At 44.2% G+C, this 7818-nt stretch overlaps 1 long non-coding RNA gene across 2 annotated transcripts; it reads left to right on the top strand.

The window, feature by feature from the left end:
- Window positions 1-895: 895 nt before the first annotated feature.
- On the top strand, window positions 896-6316 carry LOC135262644 (uncharacterized). Of its 2 annotated transcripts, none has more exons than XR_010332252.1 (5): window positions 896-1513; window positions 2670-2806; window positions 3020-3795; window positions 4325-4466; window positions 4921-6316. It is a non-coding gene; the product is annotated as an uncharacterized LOC135262644 (long non-coding RNA). The 2 variants fall into 2 exon arrangements; XR_010332253.1 differs by having other exon boundaries at window positions 4779-6316.
- Window positions 6317-7818: the final 1502 nt, after the last annotated feature.

The following is a 7818-nucleotide window of genomic DNA, read 5'->3' as shown; positions in this document are numbered from 1 at the left end:
GTAATTTTAGTAATTTTAAGCTTTTTAACGATATTTTTATAAATTTTTATTCACCTGACTTCTATGTTATTTAGTCTTATTTCCTTCTTATTGTGCTTCTATCTAGTGTGTTTGATATTTTATTTTGTGTTAAACACACATTGTTCCAAATTTGTGTGAAATGTGCCCTGTAAATGAAGCTTGATTTGATTTGATTCCCCACCGGGGCCAGTGCACAGTGAACTGTGGGCAGCCTGAGCCTCAACTGCCCACACAAAGCCAGCGTTGGGCCAGTGCTGTGCTGTTTGCTGGGCCTGGTGCCCATGGGACCGCCACCCTGCCACACCTCAGAACCCTATAATCCCCCCCCCCCCCCCCCATCTCGCTCACTGTCAATGAAGCACGCACTGTGAGCCTATAATCCCCCCCCCCCCCCCCCCCATCTGGCTCACATGTCACATGAAGTAGCACATGTGAGCAAAGGTGGGAAGACTGCAGCCATAAACTGAGATGGATACTCACCCGGACTCTCCACAGTCGTAAAACAACATTGTTATCCTGTCAACAGCACAACATGAGCAAAGCTCAAAAGACTGAGTCAGCTGCACATCCTCCCCCTTTGGGGACTGTCTGTGAATATTCTGATTGCATTTAGAATAACAAAATGCCCTGGTTTTAACTATGTGCTTGTAATTGTTGATATGTTTTCAAAATGGGTTGAAGCCTTCCCTCGTCATAAAGCAGATGCTACACTCTCAGAAAAAAAGGTACCATTCAGTACCTAGAAAGGTACAACCTTCATGTGCAGCCTTGAGGTACGAGCTACCTTTACAAAAGGGACCATTCTAGGAAGGTACACGCTTTGTCACTAGTACTTAAGACAGTTTTTACTACAATTGTGTACCTTGGTCTTTATTTCTGAGAGAACTGTTGCAGAAGTACTGTTGAAAGAAGTGTTTTGTAGGTTTGGAAACATCAACAGTGACAGGGGCCCTCATTTCACTGGAAAAATAATCAAGGAACTAAATAAACAGTGCTCTGCTTTGGACATTAAGCAACACTTCCTCTGTCCCTACCACTCCTGACTGGTGGAGCGACAGAATGACATTTCAATTCACTGGTTGGACATGGGCCGTCTGGGTAGAGGTATAAGCACTCGCCTACCACAGCAGAGACTGGGGTTCAATCCCTGGAGGCAGTACGTCCGGCTTGGTCAGTCACGTCCCTACGCCACAGTTGGCAGTGTTTGCAGGTGGGAAGCCGGTGACTGTGAGAAGGGTACCCTTTCATCTGACGACCATTAAAGCTCTCACCCGCCACACCTCAGTATGAGGCACATCTTGGTGAAACTCAGCGCCAGGATTTTAGAAGACGATGATGGGGACGTGCCTGCAGACTGCACCACTGCACCATGAAGCGAAAGGTTCCAGGCTCTTACCCCAATCCCACACAAGAGCTCAGTGTGAGAAAAAGAGAGGGGGTTCTGGAGAAGTGGAGAAAGGGAAGAGAGAGAGAGAGTCGTCGCTGCAGAATGGTGAGATTGGTATTTAATTGCATTTTATTTGATTCAACATCTAATTCGCATTTTGATTCAGCATTTGATTTAACATTTATTTGATTAACATTTAACATCAAGCGACATGCATACTCCGCAGTCCAAAGACATGCAGGTTAGGTTAATCTGAGAGTCTGAATTGCCCCTAGGTGTGTGTGTGAATGGTGTGTGTCCTGCGATGGACTGGCTACCTGTCCAGGGTGTATTCCTCTCGCCCAGTGCATGCTGGGATATACTCCAGCTCCTCGTGCGAACCTGACCAGGGAAAAGGCGGGTATAGATAATGGATGGATTAATCGATTGAGTGTTTGTTACTTCCACCCCTCGTACGCAAGGCCCTACGGATGAAAGAATAAAATTTCATGAGAAATCTATCAATCATTTAGTAAATTTGGCCGCTCAGATTCGCCCCTGTGGCCGTACGCAGTGCTGAGGAACTAATTGACACGATAAGCGTGTGGAAGTTCAGTATGAATATCTGCTTTTGCTGACTGTAATTCAATTGAAAAGAAACTGGTTCAGAATGAATAAGACATTCTGGTGGAACGGCTTAATCATTGTACCTGCACACTGAAGACGGCAACATGCCGAAATGTTTGTGTCCATGATTCTGCATTGAAGAAAACAAATAAAAAAAATAATGACATTTTTTTAAGCTTTGTAGACATTTTTTGAATGCGAACCAATGTCTTTTCAATTGACGATATTTCACTGGTTTCAACGCACCAAACAAATTAAAACGGGTGAGCGTCGTGATTTCTCTTGCTATGAGCTGACTAACTCACCCAGAAGAGAAAGCAGAACAGAAACACCACTGTCCTTATGATGAACTAATGGATACATGACTTAAGATGTGTGAATAATGTGTTTTTCCCTGATATGGGAAATATCTGTTGTTTGCATGCTCGCGTGAACTACAAGTGCCCTTGAGCGGTTGATAACACTCTTTGTTTTTCTACTTTGTTATCGTAATTTTGTTGTGTTGTTGCCTTGCACAGCAGTACAATGACAATAACGTTTCTTATCTTATATTATCTTATATTACTATCCCAACTTAGGGGAATTTTTTTTCATATACACAGAAATACTGTAAAAAATAAAAATAAAAAACCCTTGTATTGGCTCCCTCCCCCAGAGTAAAGAAGCTGTGCAGCTCTAAATGGAGACTGGTCATTTTCCACAAGTGTGTCCCAAGCCACAAAAATGGGACAACTCCTCAGAAATGCCCACACATTGGCAAGGGAAGGTCAGCCTTTCAAAGTATTTGAATGGGTAAGTATGAGCCAACATCCATCAATCATTTTTACACCCAACAGAGTACAACTATATTAAAGGTAAATGCAGGACCATAGCTATACACAGCATGTAAAATGAATAACCTAAAAAGAATAATAATTTGACCAAAACAATACTTGGTGTGAATGTAGTGCAAATAGAATGATTGTACTGTTCAGTCTTGTCTTCTTGCGCAATCTCTTTTTTCAGGCTTTATCTGGCGGGCAGGAGCAGCTGGGGGCTTTCAGGAGTGCTGGGGCAGCATGACTGGGCCCATGCGTGGGGTTGTCATACATCTGGTTTTTGACTGGAATGTTTTCAAATTCAAATTCAGATTCTAAATCTGGCAACCCTATGACGGGGAGGAGTTGCTGCCAAGCTGAAAGAGAAGACAAGAAGACTGATTGATTGACTGAAGACACCTCACCTGTTTGCCTTCCTCTGCATGGCCCACTGGATGGAGCTGGTCTGTGAAGAAGCCATCAGAGGCCTACGCCCCCAGCAAGGCCTGGACACACCGCTACATGGGCTCAACGCTCTTCATCACCAAAGCCCACTGTGCCCTTCCAGCTTGGAAGCTGCCCACAGAAACATGGGCACGAGGCCTCTCATGCCAACACGTAGGGGTGGCATCCGCTGGACTGAACATCACCAGAGCGCCCTGGACTACTTCCTCTGCGGCTCCGAGGTCCTTGAGCAGGTCTGTCATTCTGCTCTACCTCAATGATTTATTTCACAGTTCAGTGAGTGACGATTGTGTACATTTTTAGCTATGATCCCCTAAAAAGTGCACATGAGCAATGACCCAGAGTAGGCTGGCTTCCTCAAGCTGGCCAAGTCAAAGGCGGGCATGGCTTGTGCCTGCTTCATGAAGGAGCACCTGACCAGGCCATCCAGGCTTATTCAGAGGAGGGACTGCAGCCTTTGCTGATGTGCTGACTGGACTGGAGGAGCCCAAAGATGGAGGTCAGAGAGTACCAGACTCGGTAAGGAAGATGCAAGCTGCAGCTATATTAGCTTATTTCATGTAAAATGGCTGCTCTCTATTTTAGGGCTGCAAGGGTTCTTTTTTTCCGTGCAGCATGAAGAGATGAAGTGCAAAAGAACTCCTAGGGAGAACTCAAATAAAGCTCTCAATGCAGCACTTCTTTGTTGATTAAAGAAATCCCCCAGAGTTGAGATGATAGAAAGAAAGACAGTTCAAAAGGGCACTTGCAGATAGCGCATATCGATGAAGAATCACAGAAACACTTCTGCTTGTCTGTGAAAACACAGCTTGCAGTATTCACACGTCTTTGGTCACGTATGCCCTAATTTATCTGAGAGTGCTTTATCTGCTCTTCTTTCTCTTTTCAGTAAGATATACAGTCAGTAAAAGCATACACCTATATTAAACATGCACACTTATTATGCTTAATTTAATCGGTATGATGCGAACAATTTAATAAATCACAGCACTGTAGCCGTTTGATCATTAAGGATGTGTTCTCAGTCCCCAAACTAATTTCCGTCCAGGTCCTCAGTTTCGGATTGGCAGAGAGAGGAGAGGGAAAGTTCCAGAAGGATTCTCATACAGGGCGCAGTCCTGGGGAGGCAGTGTCATCCTCCTGGATTTGGGGTGAAGACGGCGATGTACAGACAACAGCCCGTGACATCGGTATGTCCCACCCCCTCCTCCGCCCTCGGCCCCCCCGCCCCCCCATTCCCATCACAGGGCTGAGGTGCTGGGGAAGTTTAAAATGAGAACACACCTTTTGCTGGTGGTAAATCTCAGTGAAAAGAGGTCGAAGAGAAAAACTTAACTGGGAAAAACGTTGTGTAGATGAACCGGAGCGCACGCGATTAAGGACGTATAAGTTTTGTTTTTACTAATAAGCGAAACATCTGTGGTTTATCTACCTGCGCTAACCACAAGCACCCTTTTGAACTGTCAGTAAGACTCTTTTTTTCTCTTACTACCTCAACTCAGGGAGATTTCACCCTCGCCCCCCAACCACCCTGAGATGGTTTGTGCCCCTGCGTGTAGAGATATCTCCACCACGCTGCATAAGGAAGCAAAGAACCGCACAGCCCTGAAGAGAGAGAGCCCCTGCATTTCTCCGCTCTTCCAGGGCTGAGACCAATCAGCGGCATCGAGAACCTGCCTGCCCTTACTGACCTCCTCCTCCTCCTCCCTCCTCCTCCTTCCTCCCCCTTCTCCTCCTCCTCCTCCTCACCCTGCCATCTTATGGCAACTGAGTGCTGGGGGGGGGGATGCAGGGGGGGTGTCCGACTCCGTAACTCCACGAGGACGATGGAATCAGACAGGAGAGAACGACGGACCTCCGGCACGCTGAACGACCCGATGACTGTGCCGATGCGTTCACCAGCGGCCATCTTCTTCCGGGCCGACGGACGCCGCGAACGCGCCGTACAGAAAGAGCCGGCGGGGAGGAGGAGGCCGCCGAAGAAGAGCCGTCGGATATCTATGGTTTAGATTATATCTATGGTTTAGATTATGTCTATGGTTTAGATTATGTCTATGGTTTAGATTATGTCTGTGGTTTAGATTATGTCTGTGGTTCAGATTATGTCTATGGCAGGGGTGCACAGCAAGGGCCAATCCATTTCAGGACTTTGTGCGGACGTTTGCCAACATTTATTTAGTTAGCCCAATCATATCCTGATCTGAGGTGTGTATAAGCACCAGCTACAGCCGCAGGACTGCAAGTGTATCCTAGAGACTGTACTGTGCTCAAGTACAGGAGTGAAGCAGTGTAGTTTATAGAGCGGTAAGAAATGGTAGTCGGTTGGAACAAAAACCAGCACACAAATCAGCCCTGCAGGACTGGAGATGTGCACCCCTGGTCTATGGTCTTCAAGAGAGAAAGAGAGAACGAGACTATATATTCAGATAGGAAAAACCTATTTATGATCCATACAATATTACATTATTACAAAGTAGTCCGCTTTGGTTGACCTGACTGTATGTACAATGTCATATGTTCCCTCTTAATATCTGGTTTAATGTCTTTATTTTTGCAAATTATAAGTAGTAAGCCTACATTCAATAATGAATGTATGATTTAAATTCATTATTCTAGTTTAGATTTTTTCCATGTAAGAAAAGTGATTTAATTTTAAAACCTGATATAGAGTTTGTTTAGACTCGTTGTTTAATTACACCGGGTTACTGTTCGACCGACCTGTTAATGAATTTGGTGATTTAATTGATTTTCATTTCTAATAATAATTATTAAATGAAGTCACATTATAAATGTAGGTTAAGTGAGGGGTTTTAGCACACAATACTGTGTGGTCAGCATGCTGAACATCTTAGCAAGGGCACTGACTGTTGGAACCACTGGATTCGGAAAGTAAACATATTTTACTTAATCCTCGCTTCCCTGAAAGAATGAAGAGGATGGAGTTGTGGGGGAAGAAGAAAAAGAAGAGAGGAGGATGCTTTTAATTAGTGTACACATTGAAAATGCAATTATTTTGAAATCGTTAATGAACAATTTAATCCTTGAACACTTTCAACACTCCCTAAATCAGGGGTGGCCAACTCCGGTCCTGGGGAGCCGCAGGGTCTGCGGGTTTTGGTTTTCACCTTAAATACAACAACCACTTACACAAAATAAACCAGGTGAGGTGAGTTAACTGTGTAATCAACTGCTTTAATTGATCAATTAAGTGCTGAGTAAAAACAAAAGCCAGCAGACCCTACGGCTCTCCAGGACCTGGGTTGGCCACTCCTGCCCTAAATCACAAAATTGATCTGTGTGAATGTACTGAATCCTGCTCGCTATCACATAAAATTGATCTGTGTCATTAAGGTTGTCAATATGAATAAATTAACTTTTTTCCCCATTATAGTCTGCCTCTTGCCCATCCCTTTTTTATTAAACTTTTTTTGTTGTCAAAACCATGAATTTATTGAGTTGATAATCAGGGCTAAATTATAGCGGGGATAGATAAAAATTTATTTGCCCATTTTTTCAGACTACTAGCCCAGCTGGCTAATGCCAAAAAACCCTAAAGTTCCACCCTTGCATGGCATTAGCACTTACCTCTCCTCATCCATAATGTATTCAAAGGGAATAAATACCAGTACACACAGGGTCTGTTCCCATCTAGATAGCAAGCGACACCAGGCCAGGTCAGAAACGGAAATGTCCCCACCGTGCCCAAGGGGGGGGGGGGGGTTCCCTTTGGGATGATATATCCCCCCGCTATCTGAACGTCTGGGATTCTTCAGCTGGTTAAACCTGATTGGTCAGGATAGTGTCGACCACTGGAGTGGAGATGTCCAGGAGATAGTGAGAATCAATAACACATTATAATGCATTATAACACCACAGTTCCAACCCAAGAGTGATCCTTTGTCCACGACATTGTCAATTGTCATGGCACTCACCAATTAGTTGAAGGAGTCCAAAGTGAGTCACACCCAGTGCTGTCGACTCTGAGAGTTAAAAGGACTCCATTCCCCATTCAAATCACAAGAGGGCGCTAGAGTCATTGGTAAAGAAATCCGATATTAAAAAGTGGAAATACATGCTATTAAAGTATTGTTAAGGTAGGAAGTTAGATCAGTAAACAGTACAAAAATGCAAGACAATAAAACCATCAAAATATATTTCTTAAGTCATTCAAGAATATTTGTCATTCAAAGCTTAATTGGTACAATATCATGAGCAAAATGGAGTAAAAAAAAAGAAAGAAGCTGAATCCCTTACAGTTCATTTAACAAAAAGTTGAATATTCAGTATTGTTTGGAAAAAAAAAGTCATGTAAAGTCGTACAAAAAACAAACCAAAAAAACGTTCCTGTAAAGTCGTCTCTGGAGTTTCTACGCGAGTTCGACTCGGGGCACGCGCTCCAGACAGCTCATGTTTGCAGATAAAGCGTTTCAGCCTAATGCCCGATTTCATTAATCGCCGCTCGGAGGGGGACGGATTTAAAAAATGCATGACTGAACTGCCGCTCGTAGAACGAGAGCTCCCTGAATCCTATTTTCCCTCCAC

Source organism: Anguilla rostrata, chromosome 9 (genome assembly GCF_018555375.3).
Source record: "Anguilla rostrata isolate EN2019 chromosome 9, ASM1855537v3, whole genome shotgun sequence".
Classification (NCBI taxonomy): Eukaryota; Metazoa; Chordata; class Actinopteri; order Anguilliformes; family Anguillidae; genus Anguilla; species Anguilla rostrata.
The sequence above is the reverse complement of the archived record's forward strand: the minus strand, read 5'-3'. Positions and strand labels throughout refer to the sequence as shown.